Here is a 17,475-nt window from a genome sequence, read left to right as displayed (position 1 = left end):
TGACCTTTTCTTATGGCAACAGGTCACAAATCTTGCAACTGTGATCTCTCTCCCCCTCCCCAACTCTCTCTCTTTTTCTCTCTGTCAATTCAATTCAAAGGGCTTTATTGACATGGGAAACATATGTTAACGTTGCCAAAGCAAGTAAAATAGATAATAAACACAAGTGAAATAAACCATACAAAATGTACAGTAAACATATCATATAATGGCTATGTACAGTGTTGTAGTCTCTCTCTCAACTCAAAGGGCTTCATTGTCATGGGAAAGACCCAACCAAAAATAATGAGAAAACAGAAAGAGAATTACATGACAAAGAATTTACAACAAAAACACAGAGCAAACTAGAATGCTATCTGACCCTAAACAGAAAGTACAGTCTTCCTCTCTCTCTCTCTGCCACTCCCTTCATTTCGGAGGTAGCGCAGAGCTAAGTCCCGCCCCAGAGAAGGCCAGTCGGAGTTGGATCGGAGACTGTCTTCGACCAGCCGTTACCAGACGCATCTGGACTGGAGCCGCAGCACAGCAGCTAACCCCGTCCTTTCCATTTAATTAATACGGACACTTTTTCAGAATTTAGTATTTATTTAATTTTTCAACCTGTCGTTCAGGTGGACTCTGGATAGTTGCCTCCCTTCCCCTCACCCTTTCTACCGTGTAAAAGGAACTGAGGTAAGCCGAAACTTCCCGCTAGTATGCAGCAGCAACAGGTGTCCGTGCGTGTGTGTGTGTGTGTGTGTGTGCGCCTGCTGGTGCGTGTGTGTTTGCGTGTGGTTTCAAAATATACAGGTGCAACATAACCTTGTATCTATGACCGAATAGCAGTAAAGTTGTAGCGTCCAATAGACGCGGTTGATAGAGAGCGAAGAAAGACAGAGAGGGAGAGAGAGAGAGTGTCGTAACCAAAGCAGGACACCTAAGCAGGTGCATCTCGCTGTGGGTAGTCTAGGCTGCCTAGTCAGTGTTTTTCCGCTGACCACAGTGTGTCTTTCTCGATTTAAAACAACACCACATTTCATTGAACATTTATTTAACTAGGCAAGTCATTTAAGAACCAATTCTTATTCACAACGACGGCCAACAACAACCAAACCCGGACGATACTGGGCCAATTGTGCGCCGCCCTATGGGGACTCCCAATCACAGCCGGGTTGTGATACAGCCTGTAATCGAACCAGGGTGCCTGTAGTAACGCCTCAAGCACTGAGATGCAGTAGCTTAGACCGCTGCGCCACTCGGGAAGCCCTCAATCGCCCACAATGCCTCACTCTTTCTGTAACTCTCTCTCCGCATCTATCCATTCCTTCATTCATTCCCTTTCTGTCTCTGTCTCACACAGAGCATGACTATGTCTTACCACTGAGACAATAGAAAACGGGTCATTTTCTCTCTCTAGTTAATATCCATATATCCTCACCTGCAAAAACTCAAACATTGACCCAGAGAGAGAGAGCAGAGAGCACACAGTATTATGATAAATCTACATAAGTACACACTGAGTGCCATTATGTCCTAATGGCACCCTGTTCACTGCACAGTGCACTATTTATGACAAGAGGCTGCATTGTGATTTGGGTGCTGTTTGGGACGCACACTGAATGTCACATGACCGTGTGACCAGGATGTTGTCCGAGTAACTACAGACAGTAGTCTGTTCTACCTTAGTTAATGTTGATATATAATGTCAGTAGTCTGTTCTACCTTAGTTAATGTCAGTAGTCTGTTGTACCTTAGTTAATGTTGATATATAATATCAGTAGTCTGTTCTACCTTAGTTAATGTCAGTAGTCTGTTCTACCTTAGTTAATGTTGATCCATGATGTCAGTAGTCTGTTCTACCTTAGTTAATGTTGATATATAATGTCAGTAGTCTGTTCTACCTTAGTTAATGTCAGTAGTCTGTTCTACCTTAGTTAATGCCAGTAGTCTGTTCTACCTTAGTTAATGTTGATCCATGATGTCAGTAGTCTGTTCTACCTTAGTTAATGTCAGTAGTCTGTTGTACCTTAGTTAATGTCAGTAGTCTGTTGTACCTTAGTTAATGTCAGTAGTCTGTTCTACCTTAGTTAATGTCAGTAGTCTGTTCTACCTGAGTTAATGTCAGTAGTCTGTTCTACCTCAGTTAATGTCAGTAGTCTGTTCTACCTGAGTTAATGTCAGTAGTCTGTTCTACCTCAGTTAATGTCAGTAGTCTGTTCTACCTTAGTTAATGTCAGTAGTCTGTTCTACTTAGTTAATGCCAGTAGTCTGTTCTACCTGAGTTAATGTCAGTAGTCTGTTCTACCTTAGTTAATGTCAGTAGTCTGTTCTACCTTAGTTAATGTTGATCCATGATGTCAGTAGTCTGTTCTACCTGAGTTAATGTCAGTAGTCTGTTCTACCTTAGTTGATGTCAGTAGTCTGTTGTACCTTAGTTGATGTCAGTAGTCTGTTCTACCTAAGTTAATGTCAGTAGTCTGTTGTACCTTAGTTAATGTTGATATATAATGTCAGTAGTCTGTTCTACCTTAGTTAATGCCAGTAGTCTGTTCTACCTCAGTTAATATCAGTAGTCTGTTCTACCTTAGTTAATGTCAGTAGTCTGTTCTACCTTAGTTAATGTCAGTAGTCTGTTCTACCTTAGTTAATGTCAGTAGTCTGTTGTACCTTAGTTAATGTTGATATATAATGTCAGTAGTCTCTTCTACCTGAGTTAATATCAGTAGTCTGTTCTACCTTAGTTAATGTCAGTAGTCTGTTCTACCTTAGTTAATGTCAGTAGTCTGTTCTACCTTAGTTAATGTCAGTAGTCTGTTCTACCTTAGTTAATGTTGATATATAATGTCAGTAGTCTGTTCTACCTTAGTTGATGTCAGTAGTCTGTTCTACCTTAGTTAATGTTGATCCATGATGTCAGTAGTCTGTTCTACCTCAGTTAATATCAGAAGTCTGTTCTACCTTAGTTGATGTCAGTAGTCTGTTCTACCTTAGTTGATGTCAGTAGTCTGTTGTACCTTAGTTAATGTTGATATATAATATCAGTAGTCTGTTCTACCTTAGTTAATGTTGATATATAATATCAGTAGTCTGTTCTACCTTAGTTAATGTTGATATATAATATCAGTAGTCTGTTCTACCTTAGTTAATGTCAGTAGTCTGTTCTACCTTAGTTAATGTCAGTAGTCTGTTGTACCTTAGTTAATGTTGAGATATAATGTCAGTAGTCTGTTCTACCTGAGTTAATGTCAGTAGTCTGTTCTACCTTAGTTAATGTTGATATATAATGTCAGTAGTCTGTTCTACCTTAGTTAATGTTGATATATAATGTCAGTAGTCTGTTCTACCTTAGTTAATGTTGATATATAATGTCAGTAGTCTGTTCTACCTTAGTTAATGTCAGTAGTCTGTTCTACCTTAGTTAATGTCAGTAGTCTGTTGTACCTTAGTTAATGTTGATCCATGATGTCAGTAGTCTGTTCTACCTCAGTTAATATCAGAAGTCTGTTCTACCTTAGTTGATGTCAGTAGTCTGTTCTACCTTAGTTAATGTTGATATATAATGTCAGTAGTCTGTTCTACCTTAGTTAATGTCAGTAGTCTGTTGTACCTTAGTTAATGTTGATATATAATGTCAGTAGTCTGTTCTACCTGAGTTAATGTCAGTAGTCTGTTCTACCTTAGTTAATGTCAGTAGTCTGTTCTACCTTAGTTAATGTCAGTAGTCTGTTCTACCTTAGTTAATGTCAGTAGTCTGTTCTACCTTAGTTAATGTTGATCCATGATGTCAGTAGTCTGTTCTACCTCAGTTAATATCAGTAGTCTGTTGTACCTTAGTTAATGTCAGTAGTCTGTTCTACCTTAGTTAATGTTGATATATAATATCAGTAGTCTGTTCTACCTTAGTTAATGCCAGTAGTCTGTTCTACCTTAGTTAATGTTGATATATAATATCAGTAGTCTGTTCTACCTTAGTTAATGTCAGTAGTCTGTTCTACCTGAGTTAATGTTAGTAGTCTGTTCTACCTTAGTTAATGTCAGTAGTCTGTTCTACCTTAGTTAATGTTGATATATAATGTCAGTAGTCTGTTCTACCTGAGTTAATGTCAGTAGTCTGTTCTACCACAGTTAATATCAGAAGTCTGTTCTACCTTAGTTGATGTCAGTAGTCTGTTCTACCTTAGTTAATGTTGATATATAATGTCAGTAGTCTGTTCTACCTTAGTTAATGTCAGTAGTCTGTTCTACCTTAGTTAATGTTGATATATAATGTCAGTAGTCTGTTCTACCTTAGTTAATGTCAGTAGTCTGTTCTACCTTAGTTAATGTCAGTAGTCTGTTGTACCTTAGTTAATGTTGATATATAATGTCAGTAGTCTCTTCTACCTGAGTTAATATCAGTAGTCTGTTCTACCTTAGTTAATGTCAGTAGTCTGTTCTACCTTAGTTAATGTCAGTAGTCTGTTCTACCTTAGTTAATGTCAGTAGTCTGTTCTACCTTAGTTAATGTCAGTAGTCTGTTCTACCTTAGTTAATGTTGATATATAATGTCAGTAGTCTGTTCTACCTTAGTTGATGTCAGTAGTCTGTTCTACCTTAGTTAATGTCAGTAGTCTGTTCTACCTTAGTTAATGTTGATATATAATGTCAGTAGTCTGTTCTACCTTAGTTAATGCCAGTAGTCTGTTCTACCTTAGTTAATGTCAGTAGTCTGTTCTACCTTAGTTAATGTCAGTAGTCTGTTCTACCTTAGTTAATGTCAGTAGTCTGTTGTACCTTAGTTAATGTTGATATATAATGTCAGTAGTCTCTTCTACCTGAGTTAATATCAGTAGTCTGTTCTACCTTAGTTAATGTTGATATATAATGTCAGTAGTCTGTTCTACCTTAGTTAATGTCAGTAGTCTGTTCTACCTTAGTTAATGTCAGTAGTCTGTTGTACCTTAGTTAATGTTGATATATAATGTCAGTAGTCTGTTCTACCTGAGTTAATGTCAGTAGTCTGTTCTACCTGAGTTAATGTCAGTAGTCTGTTCTACCTTAGTTAATGTTGATATATAATGTCAGTAGTCTGTTCTACCTTAGTTGATGTTGATATAATGTCTGTAGTCTAACTGAACTTTATATTGGCAACCAACTTTAAGGTTTATTACCACCACCAACTGGACTGGAGTGTGGACCTCAGTCCATCTTTCAATCACCCACGTGGGTATACGCTCCTAACAACCAATGAGGAGATGGGAGAGGCGGGACTTGCAGCACATCAAACATCATGAATAGAACCATACGCTCCAAACAACCAATACAGGACTAGTAAAGGTCTGTTAGTACAGGACTAGTAAAGGTCTGTTAATACAGGACTAGTAAAGGTCTGTTAATACAGGACTAGTAAAGGTCTGTTAATACAGGACTAGTAAAGGTCTGTTAATACAGGACTAGTAAAGGTCCTCTAATACAGGACTAGTAAAGGTCTGTTAATACAGGACTAGTAAAGGTCTGTTAATACAGGACTAATAAAGGTCTGTCAATACAGGACGAGTAAAGGTCTATTAATACAGGACTAGTAATACAGGACTAGTACAGGTCCTCTAATACAGGACTAGTAAAGGTCCTCTAATACTGGACTAGTAAAGGTCTGCTAATACAGGACTAGTAAAGGTCTGTTAATACAGGACTAGTAAAGGTCTGTTAATACAGGACTAGTAAAGGTCTGTTAGTACAGGACTAGTAAAGGTCTGTTAATACAGGACTAGTAAAGGTCTGTTAATACAGGACTAGTAAAGGTCTGTTAATACAGGACTAGTAAAGGTCTGTTAATACAGGACGAGTAAAGGTCTGTTAACACAGGACTAGTAATACAGGACTAGTAAAGGTCTGTTAATACAGGACAAGTAAAAGTCTGTTAATACAGGACTAGTAATACAGCACTAGTAAAGATCTGTTAATACAGGACTAGTAAAGGTCTGTTAATACAGGACTAGTAAAGGTCTGTTAGTACAGGACTAGTAAAGGTCTGTCAACACAGGACTAGTACAGGTCCTCTAATACAGGACTAGTAAAGATCTGTTTATACAGGCCTAGTAAAGGTCTGTTAATACAGGACTAGTAAAGGTCTGTTAATACAGGACTAATAAAGGTCTGTTAATACAGGACTAGTAATACAGGACTAGTAAAGGTCCTCTAATACAGGACTAGTAAAGGTCTGTTAATACAGGACTAGTACAGGTCCTCTAATACAGGACTAGTAAAGATCTGTTAATACAGGCCTAGTAAAGATCTGTTAATACAGGCCTAGTAAAGGTCTGTTAATACAGGACTAGTAAAGGTCTGTCAATACAGGACGAGTAAAGGTCTGTTAATACAGGACGGGTAAAGGTCTGTTAATACAGGACTAGTAATACAGGACTAGTAAAGGTCCTCTAATACAGGACTAGTAAAGGTCCTCTAATACTGGACTAGTAAAGGTCTGCTAATACAGGACTAGTAAAGGTCTGTTAATACAGGACTAGTAAAGGTCTGTTAATACAGGACTAGTAAAGGTCTGTTAGTACAGGACTAGTAAAGGTCTGTTAATACAGGACTAGTAAAGGTCTGTTAATACAGGACGAGTAAAGGTCTGTTAACACAGGACTAGTAATACAGGACTAGTAAAGGTCTGTTAATACAGGACAAGTAAAAGTCTGTTAATACAGGACTAGTAATACAGGACTAGTAAAGGTCTGTTAATACAGGACTAGTAATACAGGACTAGTAAAGATCTGTTAATACAGGACTAGTAAAGGTCTGTTAATACAGGACTGGTAAAGGTCTGTTAGTACAGGACTAGTAAAGGTCTGTTAATACAGGACTAGTAAAGGTCTGTTAATACAGGACTGGTAAAGGTCTGTTAGTACAGGACTAGTACAGGTCCTCTAATACAGGACTAGTAAAGATCTGTTTATACAGGCCTAGTAAAGGTCTGTTAATACAGGACTAGTAAAGGTCTGTTAATACAGGACTAATAAAGGTCTGTTAATACAGGACTAGTAATACAGGACTAGTAAAGGTCCTCTAATACAGGACTAGTAAAGGTCTGTCAATACAGGACTAGTAAAGGTCTGTTAATACAGGACGGGTAAAGGTCTGTTAATACAGGACTAGTAATACAGGACTAGTAAAGGTCCTCTAATACAGGACTAGTAAAGGTCTGTTAATACAGGACTAGTACAGGTCCTCTAATACAGGACTAGTAAAGATCTGTTAATACAGGCCTAGTAAAGGTCTGTTAATACAGGACTAGTAAAGGTCTGTTAATACAGGACTAATAAAGGTCTGTTAATACAGGACTAGTAAAGGTCTGTTAATACAGGACTAGTAAAGGTCCTCTAATACAGGACTAGTAAAGGTCTGTTAATACAGGACTAGTAAAGGTCTGTTAATACAGGACTAGTAAAGGTCTGTTAATACAGGACTAGTAAAGGTCTGTTAGTACAGGACTAGTAAAGGTCTGTTAATACAGGACTAGTAAAGGTCTGTTAATACAGGACTAGTAATACAGGACTAGTAAAGATCTGTTAATACAGGACTAGTAAAGGTCTGTTAATACAGGACTGGTAAAGGTCTGTTAGTACAGGACTAGTAAAGGTCTGTTAATACAGGACTAGTAAAGGTCTGTTAATACAGGACTGGTAAAGGTCTGTTAGTACAGGACTAGTACAGGTCCTCTAATACAGGACTAGTAAAGATCTGTTTATACAGGCCTAGTAAAGGTCTGTTAATACAGGACTAGTAAAGGTCTGTTAATACAGGACTAATAAAGGTCTGTTAATACAGGACTAGTAATACAGGACTAGTAAAGGTCCTCTAATACAGGACTAGTAAAGGTCTGTCAATACAGGACTAGTAAAGGTCTGTTAATACAGGACGGGGAAAGGTCTGTTAATACAGGACTAGTAATACAGGACTAGTAAAGGTCCTCTAATACAGGACTAGTAAAGGTCCTCTAATACAGGACTAGTAAAGGTCTGTTAATACAGGACTAGTACAGGTCCTCTAATACAGGACTAGTAAAGATCTGTTAATACAGGCCTAGTAAAGGTCTGTTAATACAGGACTAGTAAAGGTCTGTTAATACAGGACTAATAAAGGTCTGTTAATACAGGACTAGTAAAGGTCTGTCAATACAGGACTAGTAAAGGTCTGTTAATACAGGACTAATAAAGGTCTGTTAATACAGGACTAGTAAAGGTCCTCTAATACAGGACTAGTAAAGGTCTGTCAATACAGGACTAGTAAAGGTCTGTTAATACAGGACTAGTAAAGGTCTGTTAATACAGGACTAGTAAAGATCTGTTAATACAGGACTAGTAAAGGTCTGTTAATACAGGACTAGTAAAGGTCTGTTAATACAGAACTAATAAAGGTCGGTTAATACAGGACTAGTAAAGGTCTGTTAATACAGGACTAGTAAAGGTCTGTTAATACAGGACTAGTAATACAGGACTAGTAAAGGTCCTCTAATACAGGACTAGTAAAGGTCCTCTAATACTGGAATAGTAAAGGTCTGCTAATACAGGACTAGTAAAGGTCTATTAACACAGGACTAGTAAAGGTCTGTTAACACAGGACTAGTAATGGTCTGTTAATACAGGACTAGTAAAGGTCCACTAATACAGGATGAGTAAAGGTCTGTTAACAGAGGACTAGTAAAGGTCTGTTAACACAGGACTAGTAATACAGGACTAGTAAAGGTCTGTTAATACAGGACAAGTAAAGGTCTGTTAGTACAGGACTAGTAAAGGTCTGTTAATACAGGACTAGTAAAGGTCTGTTAATACAGGACTAGTAATACAGGACTAGTAAAGATCTGTTAATACAGGACTAGTAAAGGTCTGTTAATACAGGACTGGTAAAGGTCTGTTAGTACAGGACTAGTAAAGGTCTGTTAATACAGGACTAGTAAAGGTCTGTTAATACAGGACTCGTAAAGGTCTGTTAACACAGGACGAGTAATACAGGACTAGTAAAGGTCTGTTAATACAGGACTAGTAAAGGTCTGTTAGTACAGGACTAGTAAAGGTCTGTTAATACAGGACTAGTAAAGGTCTGTTAATACAGGACTAGTAAAGGTCTGTTAACACAGGACTAGTAATGCAGGACTAGTAAAGGTCTGTTAACACAGGACTAGTAATACAGGACTAGTAAAGGTCTGTTAATACAGGACTAGTAAAGGTATGTTAATACAGGACTAGTAATACGGGAATAGTAAAGGCCTGTTAATACAGGACTAGTAAAGGCCTGTTAATACAGGAATAGTAAAGGTCTGTTAATACAGGACTAGTAAAGGTCTGTTAGTACAGGACTAGTAAAGATCTGTTAATACAGGACTAGTAAAGGTCTGTTAATACAGGCCTAGTAAAGGTCTGTTAATACAGGACTAGTAAAGGTCTGTTAATACAGGACTAGTAAAGGTCTGTTAACACAGGACTAGTAATACAGGACTAGTTATACAGGACTAGTAAAGGTCTGTTAATACAGGACTAGTAAAGGTCTGTTAATACAGGACTAGTAAAGGTCTGTTAACACAGGACTAGTAAAGCTCCTCTAATACAGGACTAGTAAAGGTCTGTTAATACATGACTAGTAATACAGGACTAGTAAAGGTCTGTTAATACATGACTAGTAATACAGGACTAGTAAAGGTCTGTTAGTACAGGACTAGTAAAGGTCTGTTAGTACAGGACTAGTAAAGGTCAGTTAATACAGGACTAGTAAAGGTCTGTTAATACAGGACTAGTAAAGGTCAGTTAATACAGGACTAGTAAAGGTCTGTTAATACAGGACTTGCAAAGGTCTGTTAATACAGGACTAGTAAAGGTCTGTTAACACAGGACTAGTACAGGTCCTCTAATACAGGACTAGTAAAGATCTGTTAATACAGGCCTAGTAAAGGTCTGTTAATACAGGCCTAGTAAAGGTCTGTTAATACAGGACTAGTAAAGGTCTGTTAATACAGGTCTAGTAAAGGTCTTTTAATACAGGACTAGTAAAGGTCTGTCAATACAGGACTAGTTAAGGTCTGTTAATACAGGACTAGTAATACAGGACTAGTAAAGGTCTGTTAATACAGGACGAGTAAAGGTCTGTTAATACAGGACTAGTAATACAGGACTAGTAAAGGTCCTCTAATACAGGACTAGTAAAGGTCCTCTAATACTGGACTAGTAAAGGTCTGCTTCTGCTAATACAGGACTAGTAAAGGTCTGTTAATACAGGACTAGTAAAGGTCCACTGATACAGGACTAGTAAAGGTCTGTTAACAGAGGACTAGTAAAGGTCCTCTAATACAGGACTAGTAAAGGTCCTCTCATACAGGACTAGTAAAGGTCTGTTAATACAGAACTAGTAAAGGTCCTCTAATACAGAACTAGTAAAGGTCTGTTAATACAGGACTAGTAAAGGTCTGTTAATACAGGACTAGTAATACAGGAATAGTAAAGGCCTGTTAATACAGGACTAGTAAAGGTCTGTTAGTACAGGACTAGTAAAGGTCTGTTAATACAGGACTAGTAAAGGTCTGTTAATACAGGACGAGTAAAGGTCTGTTAACACAGGACTAGTAATACAGGACTAGTAAAGGTCTGTTAATACAGGACTAGTAAAGGTCTGTTAGTACAGGACTAGTAAAGGTCTGTTAATACAGGACTAGTAAAGGTCTGTTAATACAGGACTAGTAAAGGTCTGTTAACACAGGACTAGTAATGCAGGACTAGTAAGGTCTGTTAACACAGGACTAGTAATACAGGACTAGTAAAGGTCCTCTAATACAGAACTAGTAAAGGTCCTCTAATACAGGACTAGTAAAGGTCTGTTAATACAGGACTAGTAATACAGGAATAGTAAAGGCCTGTTAATACAGGACTAGTAAAGGTCTGTTAGTACAGGACTAGTAAAGGTCTGTTAATACAGGACTAGTAAAGGTCTGTTAATACAGGACTCGTAAAGGTCGTGTTAACACAGGACGAGTAATACAGGACTAGTAAAGGTCTGTTAATACAGGACTAGTAAAGGTCTGTTAGTACAGGACTAGTAAAGGTCTGTTAATACAGGACTAGTAAAGGTCTGTTAATACAGGACTAGTAAAGGTCTGTTAACACAGGACTAGTAATGCAGGACTAGTAAAGGTCTGTTAACACAGGACTAGTAATACAGGACTAGTAAAGGTCTGTTAATACAGGACTAAAAGGTCTGTTAACACAGGACGAGTAATACAGGACTAGTAAAGGTCTGTTAATACAGGACTAGTAAAGGTCTGTTAATACAGGACTAGTAAAGGTCTGTTAATACAGGACTAGTAAAGGTCTGTTAATACAGGACTAGTAGAGGTCTGTTAACACAGGACTAGTAATACAGGACTAGTAAAGGTCTGTTAATACAGGACTAGTAAAGGTATGTTAATACAGGACTAGTAATACAGGAATAGTAAAGGCCTGTTAATACAGGACTAGTAAAGGTCCTCTAATACAGGAACTAGTAAAGGTCTGTTAATACAGGACTAGTAAAGGTCTGTTAATACAGGACTAGTAAAGGTCTGTTAATACAGGACTAGTAAAGGTCTGTTAACACAGGACTAGTAATACAGGACTAGTTATACAGGACTAGTAAATGTCTGTTAATACAGGACTAGTAAAGGTCTGTTAATACAGGACTAGTAAAGTTCTGTTAATACAGGACTAGTAAAGGTCTGTTAATACAGGACTAGTAAAGGTCTGTTAACACAGGACTAGTAAAGCTCCTCTAATACAGGACTAGTAAAGGTCTGTTAATACATGACTAGTAATACAGGACTAGTAAAGGTCTGTTAATACATGACTAGTAATACAGGACTAGTAATGGTCTGTTAATACAGGACTAGTAAAGGTCTGTTAATACAGGACTAGTAATGGTCTGTTAATACAGGACTAGTAAAGGTCTGTTAGTACAGGACTAGTAAAGTTCTGTTAATACAGGACTAGTAAAGGGTAGTTAATACAGGACTAGTAAAGGTCTGTTAATACAGGACTAGTAAAGGTCTGTTAATACAGGACTAGTAAAGGTCTGTTAACACAGGACTAGTACAGGTCCTCTAATACAGGACTAGTAAAGGTCTGTTAATACATGACTAGTAATACAGGACTAGTAAAGATCTGTTAATACAGGCCTAGTAAAGGTCTGTTAATACAGGACTAGTAAAGGTCTGTTAATACAGGTCTAGTAAAGGTCTGTTAGTACAGGACTTGTAAAGTTCTGTTAATACAGGACTAGTAAAGGTCAGTTAATACAGGACTAGTAAAGGTCTGTTAATACAGGACTAGTAAAGGTCTGTTAATACAGGACTAGTAAAGGTCTGTTAATACAGGACTAGTAAAGGTCTGTTAATACAGGACTAGTAAAGGTCTGTTAATACAGGACTAGTAAAGGTCTGTTAATACAGGACTAGTAAAGGTCCTCTAATACAGGACTAGTAAACGTCCTCTAATACTGGACTAGTAAAGGTCTGCTAATACAGGACTAGTAAAGGTCTGTTAATACAGGACTAGTAAAGGTCTGTTAATACATGACTAGTAATACAGGACTAGTAAAGATCTGTTAATACAGGACTAGTAAAGGTCTGTTAATACAGGACTAGTAAAGGTCTGTTAATACAGGACTAGTAAAGGTCTGTTAATACAGGACTAGTAAAGGTCTGTTAATACAGGACTAGTAAAGGTCTGTTAATACAGGACTAGTAAAGGTCCTCTAATACAGGACTAGTAAACGTCCTCTAATACTGGACTAGTAAAGGTCTGCTAATACAGGACTAGTAAAGGTCTGTTAATACAGGACTAGTAAAGGTCCTCTAATACAGGACTAGTAAAGGTCTGTTAATACAGGACTAGTAAAGGTCTGTTAATACAGGAATAGTAAAGGCCTGTTAATACAGGACTAGTAAAGGTCTGTTAGTACAGGACTAGTAATACGGAATAGTAAAGGCCTGTTAATACAGGACTAGTAAAGGTCTGTTAATACAGGACTAGTAAAGGTCTGTTAGTACAGGACTAGTAATACGGGAATAGTAAAGGCCTGTTAATACAGGACTAGTAAAGGTCCTCTAATACAGGAATAGTAAAGGTCTGTTAATACAGGACTAGTAAAGGTCTGTTAACACAGGACTAGTAATACAGGACTAGTTATACAGGACTAGTAAAGGTCTGTTAATACAGGACTAGTAAAGGTCTGTTAATACAGGACTAGTAAAGTTCTGTTAATACAGGACTAGTAAAGGTCTGTTAACACAGGACTAGTAAAGCTCCTCTAATACAGGACTAGTAAAGGTCTGTTAATACATGACTAGTAATACAGGACTAGTAAAGGTCTGTTAATACATGACTAGTAATACAGGACTAGTAAAGGTCTGTTAATACAGGACTAGTAATGGTCTGTTAATACAGGACTAGTAAAGGTCTGTTAGTACAGGACTAGTAAAGTTCTGTTAATACAGGACTAGTAAAGGTCAGTTAATACAGGACTAGTAAAGGTCTGTTAATACAGGACTAGTAAAGGTCTGTTAATACAGGACTAGTAAAGGTCTGTTAACACAGGACTAGTACAGGTCCTCTAATACAGGACTAGTAAAGGTCTGTTAGTACAGGACTAGTAAAGTTCTGTTAATACAGGCCTAGTAAAGGTCTGTTAATACAGGACTAGTAAAGGTCTGTTAATACAGGTCTAGTAAAGGTCTTTTAATACAGGACTAGTAAAGGTCTGTCAATACAGGACTAGTTAAGGTCTGTTAATACAGGACTAGTAATACAGGACTAGTAAAGGTCTGTTAATACAGGACGAGTAAAGGTCTGTTAATACAGGACTAGTAATACAGGACTAGTAAAGGTCCTCTAATACAGGACTAGTAAAGGTCCTCTAATACTGGACTAGTAAAGGTCTGCTTCTGCTAATACAGGACTAGTAAAGGTCTGTTAATACAGGACTAGTAAAGGTCCACTGATACAGGACTAGTAAAGGTCTGTTAACAGAGGACTAGTAAAGGTCCTCTAATACAGGACTAGTAAAGGTCCTCTCATACAGGACTAGTAAAGGTCTGTTAATACAGAACTAGTAAAGGTCCTCTAATACAGAACTAGTAAAGGTCTGTTAATACAGGACTAGTAAAGGTCCTCTAATACAGGACTAGTAAAGGTCTGTTAATACAGGACTAGTAATACAGGAATAGTAAAGGCCTGTTAATACAGGACTAGTAAAGGTCTGTTAGTACAGGACTAGTAAAGGTCTGTTAATACAGGACTAGTAAAGGTCTGTTAATACAGGACTCGTAAAGGTCTGTTAACACAGGACGAGTAATACAGGACTAGTAAAGGTCTGTTAATACAGGACTAGTAAAGGTCTGTTAGTACAGGACTAGTAAAGGTCTGTTAATACAGGACTAGTAAAGGTCTGTTAATACAGGACTAGTAAAGGTCTGTTAACACAGGACTAGTAATGCAGGACTAGTAAAGGTCTGTTAACACAGGACTAGTAATACAGGACTAGTAAAGGTCTGTTAATACAGGACTCGTAAAGGTCTGTTAACACAGGACGAGTAATACAGGACTAGTAAAGGTCTGTTAATACAGGACTAGTAAAGGTCTGTTAATACAGGACTAGTAAAGGTCTGTTAATACAGGACTAGTAAAGGTCTGTTAATACAGGACTAGTAGAGGTCTGTTAACACAGGACTAGTAATACAGGACTAGTAAAGGTCTGTTAATACAGGACTAGTAAAGGTATGTTAATACAGGACTAGTAATACAGGAATAGTAAAGGCCTGTTAATACAGGACTAGTAAAGGTCCTCTAATACAGGAACTAGTAAAGGACTAGTAAAGGTCAGTTAATACAGGACTAGTAATGGTCTGTTAATACAGGACTAGTAAAGGTCTGTTAATACAGGACTAGTAATACAGGACTAGTTATACAGGACTAGTAAAGGTCTGTTAATACAGGACTAGTAAAGGTCTGTTAATACAGGACTAGTAAAGTTCTGTTAATACAGGACTAGTAAAGGTCTGTTAATACAGGACTAGTAAAGGTCTGTTAACACAGGACTAGTAAAGCTCCTCTAATACAGGACTAGTAAAGGTCTGTTAATACATGACTAGTAATACAGGACTAGTAAAGGTCTGTTAATACATGACTAGTAATACAGGACTAGTAATGGTCTGTTAATACAGGACTAGTAAAGGTCTGTTAATACAGGACTAGTAATGGTCTGTTAATACAGGACTAGTAAAGGTCTGTTAGTACAGGACTAGTAAAGTTCTGTTAATACAGGACTAGTAAAGGTCAGTTAATACAGGACTAGTAATGGTCTGTTAATACAGGACTAGTAAAGGTCTGTTAATACAGGACTAGTAAAGGTCTGTTAACACAGGACTAGTAAAGGTCCTCTAATACAGGACTAGTAAAGGTCTGTTAATACATGACTAGTAATACAGGACTAGTAAAGATCTGTTAATGCAGGACTAGTAAAGGTCAGTTAATACAGGACTAGTAAAGGTATGTTAATACAGGACTAGTAAAGGTCTGTTAATACAGGACTTGTAAAGTTCTGTTAATACAGGACTAGTAAAGGTCAGTTAATACAGGACTAGTAAAGGTCTGTTAATACAGGACTAGTAAAGGTCTGTTAATACAGGACTAGTAATACAGGACTAGTAAAGGTCTGTTAATACAGGACTAGTAAAGGTCTGTTAATACAGGACTAGTAAAGGTCTGTTAATACAGGACTAGTAAAGGTCCTCTAATACAGGACTAGTAAACGTCCTCTAATACTGGACTAGTAAAGGTCTGTTAATACAGGACTAGTAAAGGTCTGTTAATACAGGACTAGTAAAGGTCTGTTAATACATGACTAGTAATACAGGACTAGTAAAGATCTGTTAATACAGGACTAGTAAAGGTCTGTTAATACAGGACTAGTAAAGGTCTGTTAATACAGGACTAGTAAAGGTCTGTTAATACAGGACTAGTAAAGGTCTGTTAATACAGGACTAGTAAAGGTCTGTTAATACAGGACTAGTAAAGGTCCTCTAATACAGGACTAGTAAACGTCCTCTAATACTGGACTAGTAAAGGTCTGCTAATACAGGACTAGTAAAGGTCTGTTAATACAGGACTAGTAAAGGTCCTCTAATACAGGACTAGTAAAGGTCTGTTAATACAGGACTAGTAAAGGTCTGTTAATACAGGACTAGTAAAGGTCTGTTAATACAGGACTAGTAAAGGTCTGCTAATACAGGACTAGTAAAGGTCTGTTAATACAGGACTAGTAAAGGTCTGTTAATACAGGACTAGTAAAGGTCTGTTAATACAGGACTAGTAAAGGTCTGCTAATACAGGACTAGTAAAGGTCTGTTAATACAGGACTAGTAAAGGCCCAGTTTACTGATTTTATGAACACCACCCCTACTTCCCTCAGCTATGGGGTGTAACCAAAACTGTGTTGTACTCATTAGGTCAAATAAAATGGTTCCCTCACAAGGAATTAGAAGGAGTTAAATATAACCAAACTGACTTTCTCTTTCTGTGTGCTATTCTACAGACCAAGAGCTGGTCAGACTAGTTAAAGAGAGAGGTGAGGCAGGGGGGGGGGACTGAGGTGAGACTGATTCTTTGTAGACTCAGGTATGTGTTTTCCTTCTGCCTTGTTTTGATATTGTAGTTTTCTGGGTTATCCCATGGGGACGGCCAAACCATTTTAAAAACTTTTTTTTTAATGAGATGGTACCTCTGTCCTCTGGCTCATAAACACAGCTTCTTAGCCATTTTTAAAATGTATTTATTTATTTCACCTTTATTTAACCAGGTAGGCCAGTTGAGAACAAGTTCTCATTTGCAACTGCGGCCTGGCCAAGATAAAGCATAGCAGTGTGAACAGACAACACAGAGTTACACATGGAGTAAACAATTAACAAGTCAATAACACAGTAGAAAAAAATAGTCTACATACATTGTGTGCAAAAGGCATGAGGAGGTAGGCGAATAATTACAATTTTGCAGATTAACACTGGAGTGATAAATGATCAGATGGTCATGTACAGGTAGAGATATTGGTGTGCAAAAGAGCAGAAAAGTAAATAAATAAAAACAGTATGGGGATGAGGTAGGTAGATTGGGTGGGCTATTTACCAATAGACTATGTACAGCTGCAGCGATCGGTTAGCTGCTCAGATAGCTGATGTTTGAAGTTGGTGAGGGAGATAAAAGTCTCCAACTTCAGCGATTTTTGCAATTCGTTCCAGTCACAGGCAGCAGAGTACTGGAACGAAAGGCGAATAGGCCATAGGAGAGAATAATTACAATTTAACAGATTAACACTGGAGTGCAAGTAGAGATACTGGTGTGCAAAAGAGCAGAAAAGTACATAAATAAAAACAGTATGGGGATGAGGTAGGTAAATATGTTGCGAATTAGGAAGCCGATTCTAGATTTAATTTTGGATTGGAGA

At 37.7% G+C, this 17,475-nt stretch overlaps 1 protein-coding gene across 1 annotated transcript in view; it reads left to right on the top strand.

The window, feature by feature from the left end:
• Positions 1-437: 437 nt before the first annotated feature.
• The window catches only part of LOC121844288 (2-hydroxyacylsphingosine 1-beta-galactosyltransferase-like), a 72,812-nt gene continuing 55,774 nt past the window's right edge, over positions 438-17,475 (top strand). The window contains 1 exon segment of the mRNA XM_042314220.1: positions 438-672. The gene's annotated coding sequence lies outside the window, so the exon portion shown is untranslated.

The sequence above is a fragment of the Oncorhynchus tshawytscha genome, unplaced genomic scaffold (assembly GCF_018296145.1).
Source record: "Oncorhynchus tshawytscha isolate Ot180627B unplaced genomic scaffold, Otsh_v2.0 Un_contig_7849_pilon_pilon, whole genome shotgun sequence".
NCBI lineage: Eukaryota > Metazoa > Chordata > Actinopteri > Salmoniformes > Salmonidae > Oncorhynchus > Oncorhynchus tshawytscha.
This window is presented reverse-complemented; position numbering and strand designations above follow the sequence as displayed.